This window comes from Papio anubis, chromosome 7, assembly GCF_008728515.1.
Source record: "Papio anubis isolate 15944 chromosome 7, Panubis1.0, whole genome shotgun sequence".
NCBI classification, from domain to species: Eukaryota; Metazoa; Chordata; class Mammalia; order Primates; family Cercopithecidae; genus Papio; species Papio anubis.
The window spans coordinates 98,839,151-98,851,124 of NC_044982.1; the positions used below are offsets into that span (position 1 = coordinate 98,839,151).

Sequence of the window (11,974 nt, forward strand, 5' to 3'; positions counted from 1 at the left end):
TCTGCACTCTGCTCATATTCCTATTAGGACCTCATTATGCTGCAGTGAACTACTCATTTACACATCACATCCCTCTCTTCCCTTCTCTTCTACAAGCTCCTTGAATGCACGGACAAGGCCTGCCTAACTCAGGTTTTTCATCTCCAGCCCCAGGACAGAATATGGAAATAGCAGGTACCCAGCAAATGTTTTCTGCTCTAGCTGACTGTCTCAAATCGTTTCCAAAGGATCCATTCAAGTTTTCCTTCCTGGATCTTTTCCCCCACTTTTCTGTTATCCCTTTCAAAGGAAACAGCACCACACTGATAGAGGCAGGACTAGAGTCCCACTTCCCTGCTTTAGGGAAGCTAAACAGTTTTCTTGCTTAGCTCCAGGCTCACCAGCTTTGCTGGCATCAGAAGAGATGGTATTTTGGAGAGTGGCTGAATGCTTGGCTCCTAGGGACTTATATTGGACCATCCTGTCCAATGTAGTCAGATACTACATTAAAGCAGGAGCCTCAAGGCACAAGACCCACGAAGCAGGAAGAGAGACTCAGCTCTCCCCAAGGCACAAGTCTCCATTTCCCATCTTTAGTTCAACTGTGGCCAATGTCCCCAATCCTTATTTAATTTAATTTTTAATTTTAATTTAATTTAATTTTTTTTTTGTTTGTTTTTTGAGATGGAGTTTTACTCTTGTTGCCCAGGCTGGAATGCAATCGCAATCTCAGCTGGCTCACGGCAACCTCCGCCTCCCAGGTTCAAGCGATTCTCCTGCCTCAGCCTCCCAAGTAGCTGCGATTACAGGCATGTGTCACCACACCCAGCTAATTTTGTATTTTTAGTAGGGATGGGGTTTCTCCATGTTGGTCAGGCTGGTCTCGAACTCCTGACCTCAGGTGATCCACCTGCCGTGGCCTCCCAAAGTGCTGGGATTACAGGCATGAGCCACCACGCCCAGCCTTATTTTATTTATTTATTTATTAAAACAGAGTCTTGCTGTGTCACCCAGACCGGAGTGCAGTGGCACAATCTCAGCTCACTGCAACCCCCACCTCCCAGGTTCAAGCCATTCTCCTGCCTCAGCCTCCTGAGTAGCTGGAATTACAGGCACACGCCACCACACCCGGCTAATTTTTGTATTTTTACTAGAGACGAGGTTTTATCATGTTGACCTGGCTTGTTTCAAACTCCTGAGCTCAGGTGATCCACCCACCTCGACCTCCAAAAGTGCTGGGATTACAGGTGTGAGCCACCATGCCCGGCCAATGTCCCCATATTTAGATTGCCTGTCACCAACAGTTTGAGCCCCGGGTGCAAGGAGACATATCCCAGATTTTCCTGAGCTTCAGAAAGCATAATCTCCAAAAAGGCCAGGCGTGGTGGGCTCAAGCCTATAAACCAGGCACTTTGGGAGGCCAAAGTGGGCGGATCACCTGAGCTCAGGATTTGGAGACCAGCTTAGCCAACATGGTGAAACCCTGTCTCTTTTAAAAATACAAAAATTAGCTGGGCATGGTGGTGCATGCCTGTAGTTCCAGCTACTTGGGAGGCTGAGGCAGGAGAATCACTTGAGCCGGGGAGGTGGAGGCTGCAGTGAGCCAAGATCCCGCCACTGCACTCCAACCTGGGGGATAGAGCAAGACTATGTCTCAAAAAAAAAAAAAGTATAATCACCAAAAGAAATGGCCATGACCTGAGTTCAAATCCTGACCTTCCCACTAACTCATTGTCATCTTGGGAAGCGATTTAATCTCTCTGGGTTCAGTTTTCCTTATGAAAATGAGGAGGGATGGGCCAAGGTGATTGCTAAATCTTTTCCAGTTCTAAGGCATTGTGGGAAAAAAACTTTTAAAAACTTTGTATGCTTCCCACACAAAATTTTAAGGCATTTCAACCTTTAGAAGAATTGTTTTTTTTTTTTTTTGTTGAGACGGGGTTTCACCGTGTTAACCAGGATGGTCTCGATCCCCTGACCTCGTGATCCGCCCGTCTCGGCCTCCCAAAGTGCTGGGATTACAGGCTTGAGCCACCGCGCCCGGCCTAGAAGAATTGTTTAACTCAAATAACATACTCATATTACAGGTGAGGAAATGTGGGCAGAGGTTTGATGACCGTCCCGAGGTGACCCAGGGCTCCTGCGCCTTTTTGCTAGACCAGGGTAACTCCCGAGTAGCCACAACAGCAGCTTCATGCCCAGAACCCCAACCTCCTTCTTCTAGCCTTGTATCTACCACCTTGGTGCTCAGTGACAAGAAAGAAGCCATGACAAAGGGCCTAACTCGGAGGTCATACCCACTACCATTCCGTACGGGCCCAGGCCTTTTCCGAATTCCAAATGACTTCCCCCCAGGGCCAGGTCCCGGATTTAGGAGTAGGGGTGGTGCACTGGCGCGATGTGAACGCTGCTCAAAGGCCCCCGGTGGCCATGGGAACATGGGCCCAGCCTCCTGCGCTGCCATGGTAACAGGCTCCCCCGGCGGCGGGCGCCAGTGCCCATCAGAGCGTGCAGGTGGCGCCCTCTGGGGAGAGGGGCCGGGCGGGAGGTGCGGGTGCAGGGGTGGGGGCGGCGGCTGCGCGGCGGTTTCCGCCTGGTCCGCCACCTCCCGGGCCGCGGCTCCCACCTCGCCGGGCACCCCCCGCGCCTACCTGGAGTGAGTCACGGCCAGCGCACGGTCATCGCCCCCCGCGGGGCCGCTCTTCCCACAGTGTCCACTGACTCGTCCCCCTTGCCAGGCCAGCCCAGCGCCGTCCCTGGGGACCCAGAGTCTCGGGCGCACAGAATCGGTCCGGCGCGGCGTCCCAGGAAATGCTGGGTCCCCGCCAAGCCCCGCCCCGCCCCGCCCGTGTTTACGGGAATTGTCCGCAGGGCGCCTCCGGGACTTCCCTGATGCGGGTCGTGCCCCCCGCCCCACCACCGCCACCAGCCCCGGCCCCCGGCCATTTGCAGCAACGCTGGACTCGATGCCACGACCACCCTGGCCTGTCGGGTCCCCCTCGCCACGACCGCTTGTCGGCCCAGGTTAGCCGTGGAGCCCAAGGGACTGTGCGGTCCTTCACCTTGGGAGACTCGGCCTCGCTGGACCTGGGCCACAGGGGGCGGCCTCACTAGCTGGAGTCTGGGCTGGCCCAGGTTGAAATCCTAGATCCACTCTCACCTAACTGGCTGTGTTACCTAGGACGAGTTCCTTAACCTCTCTGAGCCTTGAGTTTTTCATCTGTAAAGTGGGCATCAGAACACTAGAGACCTCACAAGGTTTTGGTGGGAAATGCAATGGTGGAGGCACACACCTGCACATGGTCGGCTCTCAAGAATGGTAGTATTGTTTACAGAAGGAGGCAAGTGAGAGGAGGGCAGAGCCACACTCTGTGAAACCACACGTCTCCACCCGAGATAAATGCTGCTCACTGCTCCCTTACCATGCAGTGGGCGGGCGTGCTCAGAGAGTAAATCGAAACGGAGATCCGCAGGAGGGGTGAAAGATAGGGTTATAAATATCCCGCATTTATCAAGTGACCTTGGCTCCTCCCTCTCCAGCTCTTGCGTCCTGGTGCTCCTATCTTCCAGGAAAGCAACAGCAGCTTTCAGGGCGGTTACTGAAACAACCAGTTCTGGACTTGTAAGTGGCTGAGCTGGCCTGCGCCGGCTGGTCAAGGGACTGCAGAAACCAGAGGCCAAGTGGCAGCCCGTTCCAAGGCCGGGCGGGCCTGGCCTAAGTGTACATTGTCCTTCTGCAGCCTTTCCTCTCCGGGAATTGCTGACTAGCTCCTCCAGAAAAAGAAAAAAGTGATTACTTTTGTTACCTCTCTATAAAAGTAAACACATATTTAGTACAAGAAAGTTAGACAACAGAAAAACACAATTAAAAATAATATCACTCATAATTTCATTTTACCTACACATCAGCATCAGCCGTTCATTTTTTTTTTTTCCCGAGAGTCTTGCTCTGTCACCCAGGCTGGAGTGCAGTGGCTCTATCTCAGCTCACTGCAACCTCTGCCTCTTGGGTTCAAGCAATTCTCCTGCCTCAGCCTCCCAAGTAGCTGGGATTACAGGCGTCTGCCACCACGCCCGGCTAATTTTTGTATTTTTAATAGAGACGGGGTTTCACAATATTGGCCAGGCTGGTCTCGAACTCCTGACCTCGTGATCCGTCTGCCTCGGCCTCCCAAAGTGCTGGGATTACAGGTGTGAGTCACCACATCCGGCCGGCAGCGTTAATATTTTTAAAAACTTTTTAAAAATTGAGATTAATTTGCATGTAGTAAACTGCACAAGTCTTAGGTGTACTGGTGTTAATATTTTGGTGAATATCTTCCTGTTTGTTTCCTATGCATAAGTATACACTTACATCTTTTAGAAAAAAGATGATTCAGTACATACTTTTTTCTAACTTTTACTTAAGACAGCATTATTTTACGTTTTTCTTTCTTTTTTTTTTTTTGAGATAGAGTCTTGCTCTTATTGCACAGGCTAGAGTGCAGTGGTGCGATTTCCGCTCACTGTAACCTCTGCCTCCCAGATTCAAGCGATTCTCCTGCCTCAGTCTCTCAAGTAGGTGGGATTACAGGTACCGACCACCACACCCAGATAATTTTTGTATTTTTAGTAGGGATGGAGTTTCACCATGTTGGCCAGGCTGGTCTCGAACTTCTGACCTCAAGTGATCTGCCTGCCTTGGCCTCCCAAAGTGCTGGGATTACAGATGTGAGCCATAGCACCCAGCCTATATCACATTTTTCTATAACATTAAAAATTCTTGCTCATGCCTGTAATCTCAGCTCTTTAGGAGGCCGAGGTGGGTTGATCACAAGGTCAGGAGTTCGAGACCAACTTGGACCAACTCCGTCTCTACTAAAAATACATGGGGTATTTAGTAGAGATGGGGTGAAGCCCCGTCTCTACTAAAAATACAAAAATTAGCCGGGCATGGTGGTGCCCGCCTGTAATCCCAGCTACTCAGGAGACTGAAGCAGGAGAATCGCTTGAACCCGGGAAGCAGAGGTTACGGTGAGCTGAGATCACACCACTGCACTCCAGCCTGGGCAACAGAGTGAGACTCCGTCTCAAAACAAACAAACAAACAAACAAACAAATAAATAAAAGAATTCTTGCATACTTTCGTTTTTATGTATTCTATCACACGAATGTAGCATACATTTTTAATCAAGTGGATATTTAAGTTGTTTCTAATTGTTTATTATCTTAAGTAATGTTGAGATAAGCATCCTTGTCAATAAATGTTTATGCACTTCCTGAATTATTTCCTTTTGCCCTTTATATTCTTCCTTCCTCCTTATAGTCATCCAATTAGTAGCAATATGTACTGTGTTTATAACTAAGGCCGTGAACTTGTGCAAACGACTTTTAAAATCCTCTCAATCCTCTTATTAGCTCTGCCTTTCAAACAGTGCTGGGATGGGGACACTCCTTGCTAAGGATATGGAAAGCACAGCTAAATTAGAGGTCTTGCCTAAGGTCACCCAGCCCCTGCAAGCTGTGCCTTGCAAGAGGCTATGTTAAAAATCAGCACTTCTTTCTCCATAACACCCTCTAGAAAAACATATTAAAATTATTAAAAACAGATTTAATAAAAATTAAAATCAGCACTTCCAATTTTCCAGCACACAGAGCACCTTGGGCGCATCACTGCTCAGAAGAGCACCTGGAAACTAGGACTCCCCCGTGGGGCCTCAGAGCTCCGCAGGGATTTGGCTACTGGTCCCCAGACCAGAAGAGTACTTTCCACTGCCTACTCCGGCGCCTTCTCCCTCCTCCCTTTTCCTGATCCTTCTCCTCCTCCAACTTCCTCCAGTCTTCTGTTGAATAAAGGGAAAAATCTTTAATGTTGTTGAAATAAAGCCCTGTCTTTAATGTTATTGATCCCCCCTTCTCCCATCTCCTCCCCCAACCCCCAATACACATACCCTTTCCTCTCTGCAGGACCTCAGGTGCAGAGACATTTGAGTTAATACCTTTTCGGTTCACAGCACATTATTATCATTTGTCTGCACAGGGACCCTTGATTAATGTAGCTGTTTGTTTCCTTTTATCGTCATTCCTCCTCCCGCTCCCTCTCCCGATAGAAAACCATTAAGGTGTTTAATATACATGTTATTGTTCTTACATGTTCTTTAAAATGTGTAATTTTAGAATTAGATACATGTTTTTGTTAACTTTTTTTTTTTTTGAAACGGAGTCTGGCTCTGTCGTCAGACTGGGGTGCAGAGGCATGATCTTGGCTCACTGCAACCTCCGCCCCCTGGGTTCAAACGATTCTCCTGCCTCAGCCTCTCAAGTAGCTGGTACTACAGGGACCCACCACCTTGTCTGGCTAATTTTTCTTGTATTTTTAGTAGAGACGGCGTTTCACCATGTTGGCCAGGATGGTCTTGATCTCCTGACATTGTGATCTGCCCGCCTTGGCTTCCCAATGTGCTGGGATTACAGGCCTGAGCCACCACTCCTGGCCTGTTAACTTTTTAATTTTGAAACAATTATAGATTCACAGGAAGTTGCAAAAATAGTACATAGTGTCCCATGAACACTTAACCAGCTTTCCCCAGTGATGAACTTATATAACTGTAGCAGAATAGCAAAATCGAGAAATTGACATTGGTCAATGCTGTAAATAGACTGCAGACCTTATCGTTCAGTGTTTGCATGCACTTATTTGTGCATGCACGTATATATGTGTGTATAGTTTTACGTAATTTGAATCCATGAATGCATTTGTGTACCAACCACCACCATCAAGAACTGTTCCATCCCTGTGGGGTAATCCTTCATGGTACCTCTTTATAGTCACACTCCTGTCACTGTTCCCTCACAACCATTAATCTCTTCTCCATCTGTATAGTTTTGTTATTTCAAGAATGTTATGTAAATATAGTGCATAATCTTTTGAGATTGGGTTTTTCCTTTCTCTCTTAAAAAATTTTTTTAAGACAATGTCTCTGTCATTCAGCCTAGAGTGCAGAGATTGGCCTTTTTCGATAATCACAATGCCTTTGAGATATATCCAAGTCATTGTGTGTATCAATAGTTCTTTCCTTTTTATTACTGAGTAGTATCCCATGGAATGCATGTACTAGAGTTTAACTGTTACTTTTTTTTTCTGTACAGATGGGAGTCTCACTATGTTGCCTACGCTGGTCTTCAACTCCTGGGCTTAAGCAGTCCTCCCACCTCAGTCTCCCAAAGTACTGGGATTACGGGCATAAGCCACCACATTCAGCTCAAGTTCATCCACCCATTGAATTGAAGGCTATTTGAGTTGTTTCCAGTTTTGGGCTATTACAAATAAAGCTACTCTAAACATTTGTGTACAGGTTTTTATACAAATGTGAGTTTTCATTTCTCTGAGATATATGTCCGAAGCATGCCGTTGCTGTGTCTTATGGTAAGTGCATATTTAGTCTTATAAATTGCCATGATGTTTTGCAGAATGGCTGTACCATTTACATTTCCACCAGGAATGTGGAGAGAGATCCATTTTCTCCACACTCTTGCCAGCATTTCCTGTTATCACTGTTTTTTATTTTAGCTGATCTTATAGGTACATAGTCATATCTCATTGTGATTTTTTTCATTGTTTTTTGTTTGTTTGTTTTGTTTTGTTTTGTTTTTGAGAGGGAGTTTCGCTCTTATTGCCCAGACTGGAGTGCAATGGTGCAATCTTGGTTCACTGCAACTACCACCTCCCGGGTTCAAGCGATTCTCCTGCCTCAGCCTCCCCAGTAGCTAGGATTTCAGGCATGTGCCACCACATCCAGCTACTTTTGTATTAATAGTAGAGACGGTTTCACCATGTTGGCTACAGCTGGTCTCAAACTCCCGACCTCAGGTGATCTACCCACACTGGCCTCCCAAAGTGCTGGGATTACAGGCGTGAGCCTGCCTCGTTGACTCATTGACTTTTTTCTCTACATTACTGTTTACAAGAAATGCAGTTATTTTACGTGTTTAGACACAACAAAACAGTGCTCTTTAACACATGCAAGTACAATGGCTATAGGTGCAAATACATTTTGCAGTAATACGCAAAGTCTAAATCTGAAGCCCTTTCTGAATTGGGAACCTAGGTAAATGGGCCCTCCTTGGTACCTAACAGGCTTCATCCACTTCCAAGCTACTCCCTGCAAGCCCCCCACTGCCCTGTCCCCTCCTAGCCATCTTCCCACCAAAGTAATGGTTCTCTACCCTGGCTGTGCATTGGAATTGCTTGGAGGAGCTGGTCAATTCTGCACATCATTTCAATCAGATTATCTGGGGGTGAATCCAGGCATCAGTCTGTTTGTTTGTTTGTTTGTTTGACAGAGTTTCACTCCGTCACCCAGGCTGGAGTGCAATGGCACAATCTTGGCTCACTGCAACCTCTACCTCCTGGGTTCAAGTGATTCTCCTGCCTCAGCCTCCCGAGTAGCTGGGACTACAGGCGTGTGCCACCATGCCCAGCTAATTTTTGTATTTTTAGTAGAGACAGGGTTTCACCATGTTGACCAGGCTGGCCTCGATCTCCTGACCTCAGGTAATCTGCCCGCCTTGACCCCCAAAGTGATGGAATTACAGGCATGAGCCACCACGCCCAACCAACATCAATATTTATTTATTTGATTTTTTGAGATGGATTCTGGCACTATTGCCCAGGCTGGAATGCAGTGCTGCAATCTCGGCTCACTGCAGCTTCTGCCTCCTGGGTTCAAGTGATATTCATGCCTCAGCCTCCAGAATAGCTGAGATGACCAGTGCCCACCAACATGCCCAGCTAATTTTTGTATTTTTTATAGAGACGGGGTTTCATCACGTTAGCTAGGCTGGTGTCGAACTTCTGACCTCAAGTGATCCCCCTGCTTCAGTCTCCTAAAGTGCTGGAATTATGGGCATGAGCCACTGCACCCAGTCAAACACTTGTAAATTTTTTAATTCTGTAGGTGATTCTAACCAGTAGCAGAGGTTGGGGGTTGGGAAGCTGGTCCTACAGAAACTGCCCCTCCTCCTATCTACCCTTCCACTGTAGTTTGTCTCCCACTCCTTCCCTCTCAACTGGTTTACTTCTAAAGACTTTTTTTTTTTTTTTTTTTTAGATGGAGTCTCGCTCTGTCACCCAGGCTGGAGTGCAGTGGCACCCCCATCTCAGCTCACTGCAACCTCCGCCTCCCAGATTCAAAGGCCTAAAGACTTTTCAACATCATCAAGTCTCTCCCACTTACGGAAAAAAAAAAAAATTGCAAATACTCACAAATATTCCTTGACTTTCACATCCTGCTCCAAGCTCCTTCCCACCCCAGGGTTCTTAGCTAGACTGCTCTCCTCTGATGAGAGGCCAAAGTGGGTGATCACCTGAGGTCGGGAGTTTGAGACCAGCCTGGCCAACACAGTGAAACCCCGTCTCTACTAAAATATAAAAATTAGCCAGGTGTGGTGGCGAGCGCCTGTAATCCCAGCTACTCGGGAAACTGAGGTAGGAGAATCACTTGAACCCCGGAGGCAGAGGTTGCAGTGAGCTGAGATAGTGCCACTGCACTCCAGCCTGGGCACCAAGAGTGAGATTCTGTCTCAAAAAAATAAAAATAAAAAATAAAAAAATAAAAATAAAAAGCACGTTTAGAAACTGTAGGTCTGGAGTGGGGCTGAAGATTCTTCATTTTAACACATTTCAATATGAGGGTGATGCTGTGCACTATGAGGGCGATGCTGTGCACTATGAGGGCGATGCTGTGCACTATCTTCAAGCAGTAAAGATTTAAGTCTCTGTTCAAAAGGCTCCTTGGGAAAGCATCCCCGACTTTCCTACATTAAGGTCTCCTTCATAGCACTTAAGGCTTTTTTGACATTTGTGCTCGTGCTCCCAGTTTACTCCTCCATAAAATGGGAATTCTGGCCGGGCACGGTGGCTCACGTCTGTAATCCTAGCACTTTGGGAGGCCGAGGCAGACAGATTGCCTGAGCTTAGGAGTTCAAGACCAGCCTGGGCAACAGGGTGAAACCCCGTCTCTACTAAGACACAAAAAATTAGCTGGGCGTGGCAGCGTGTGCCTGTAGACCTAGCTACTTGGGAGGCTGAGGCAGGAGAATTGCTTGAACCAGGGAGGTGGAGGTTGCGGTGAGCCGAGATCGCACCACTGCACTACAGCCTGGGTGACAGAGTGAGACTCTGTCTCAAAAAAAAAAAAAAAAAGGCATTCCACGATGGCATGGGACATGTCTGTCTAAGATTGCTCACTGTCATGTCACCAGTGTCTCACATAGCGTCTGGCACATAGGAGGTGCGCTAAAACATTTGCAGGATAAAGTACATTGCTCACTACGGCAGAGAAGTAGTCCCTGATCTAGTGGGCCAAACTCTTGTCCTCAGTAGAGCCTCTGCTCAGGGCAGAGGGAGCTGCCTCCTTTCAGACCCTCCCCTTCCTCCAGGACCTCCATCTCACCCACCCCCTCCCCCTCACTGCCCCGGCAGCTGCAGCCTCCAGTCCCAGAAACAGGGGATCAGAAAAAATTACACAGGAGGTCTCTGGGCTCAATGTCTCTTCCCTGCTCCCAGGCATGATCTACCTCCCCAGCCAACAAAACAGGACAAACATGCCGGGCACGGTGGCTCACGCTTGTAATCCCAGCACTTTGGGAGGCCGAGGTGGGCAGATCACGAGGTTTTGGAGATTGAGACCATCCTGATCAACATGGTGATACTCCGTCTCTACTAAAAATACAGAAATTAACTGTGCATGGTGGCGCGTGCCTGTAGTCCCAGCTACTCAGGAGGCTGAGGCAGGAGAATCGCTTGAACTTGGGAGGTTGCAGTGAGCCGAGATTAAGCCACGGCATTCAAGCATGGCGACAGAGCGAGACCCTGTCCCAAAACCAACCAACCAAACAAACAAACAAACAAAAAAGACAAACAAACCTTTCTAGTTCCCTGGAAATTGACCTCTTCTTTTTATTAAGGGTTTTGTAGGAAGGGTTAAACCGTTTACAGAAAGTGAGAAGCCTCCCTCCAGCCCTCCCTGACAACTCTTGAGATGCTCTGCAAAAGGTCAGATGTTTCCAGAAACTCAACAGACAGCCAGTGTCTGTTTAAATGGAAAGACAACAAGTTCCCGGCAGCCAGCCAGCTTTCATGGGCAGTTCTTGCCTGGTTCTGCAGGCACCCGGCCAGATGCCCAACCATAGAGCACCCCCACCCTCACCCTCTTTGTGGCCATGGAGCAGGCTGGAGTTGTCCGAACCCAGCCTGAAATCCCGCAGGCCAGGGAATTATCGGCCCCATCCGATAAATGGGGCACATACACCAACTGTTCTGGAATGCAGACGTGCCAGGAGTGATGGGGGAGGGGAAAAACTTCCTGCGGACACTGAATATTTCAGCTGGAAGGGACTGTATCCTGATCCTGTTGTTTTAGAGAGGAGGCTCAGAAAAGGGTACCTCTGGTGTAGTTGAGAAAATACTTAACCAGAATCAGGAAACCTGGGTTAAAAATCCAGCCCTGGGGCCAGGCACGGTGGCTCACACCTATAATCCCAGCACTTTGGGGGGCCGAGAAGGGCGGATCACCTGAAGTCAGGAGTACAAGGCCAGCCTGGCCAACATGGTGAAACACTGTCTTTACTAAAAATACAAAAATTAGCGGGGCATGGTGACGGGCACCTGTAATCCCAGCTGCTTGGGAGGCTGAGGCAGGAGAATCACTTGAATCCGGGAAGTGGAGGTTTCAGTGAGCCGAGATCACGCCACTGCACTCCAGCCTGGGCGACAGAATGAGACTCCATCTCAAAAAAACAAAACAAGTCTGGGCGCGGTGGCTCATGCCTGAATCCCAGCACTTTGGGAGGCCGAGGTGGGCGAATCACCTGAGGTCAGGAGTTTGAGACCAGTCTGGCCAACATGGTGAAACTCTGTCTCTACTTAAAAAAAAAAAAAAAAGCCGGGTATGGTGGCCGGCGCCTGTAATCCCAGCTACTTGGGAGGCTGAGTCAGGAGAATCGCTTGAACCCG

General features: G+C 48.3%; 1 long non-coding RNA gene across 1 annotated transcript; it reads left to right on the top strand.

Annotated features, from left to right (window-relative positions):
• Positions 1–2,914: 2,914 nt before the first annotated feature.
• Positions 2,915–7,304, top strand: LOC110743718. Its single transcript, XR_002523193.1, has 2 exons — positions 2,915–3,003; positions 7,108–7,304. It is a non-coding gene; the product is annotated as an uncharacterized LOC110743718 (long non-coding RNA).
• The last annotated feature ends 4,670 nt before the right edge of the window (positions 7,305–11,974 follow it).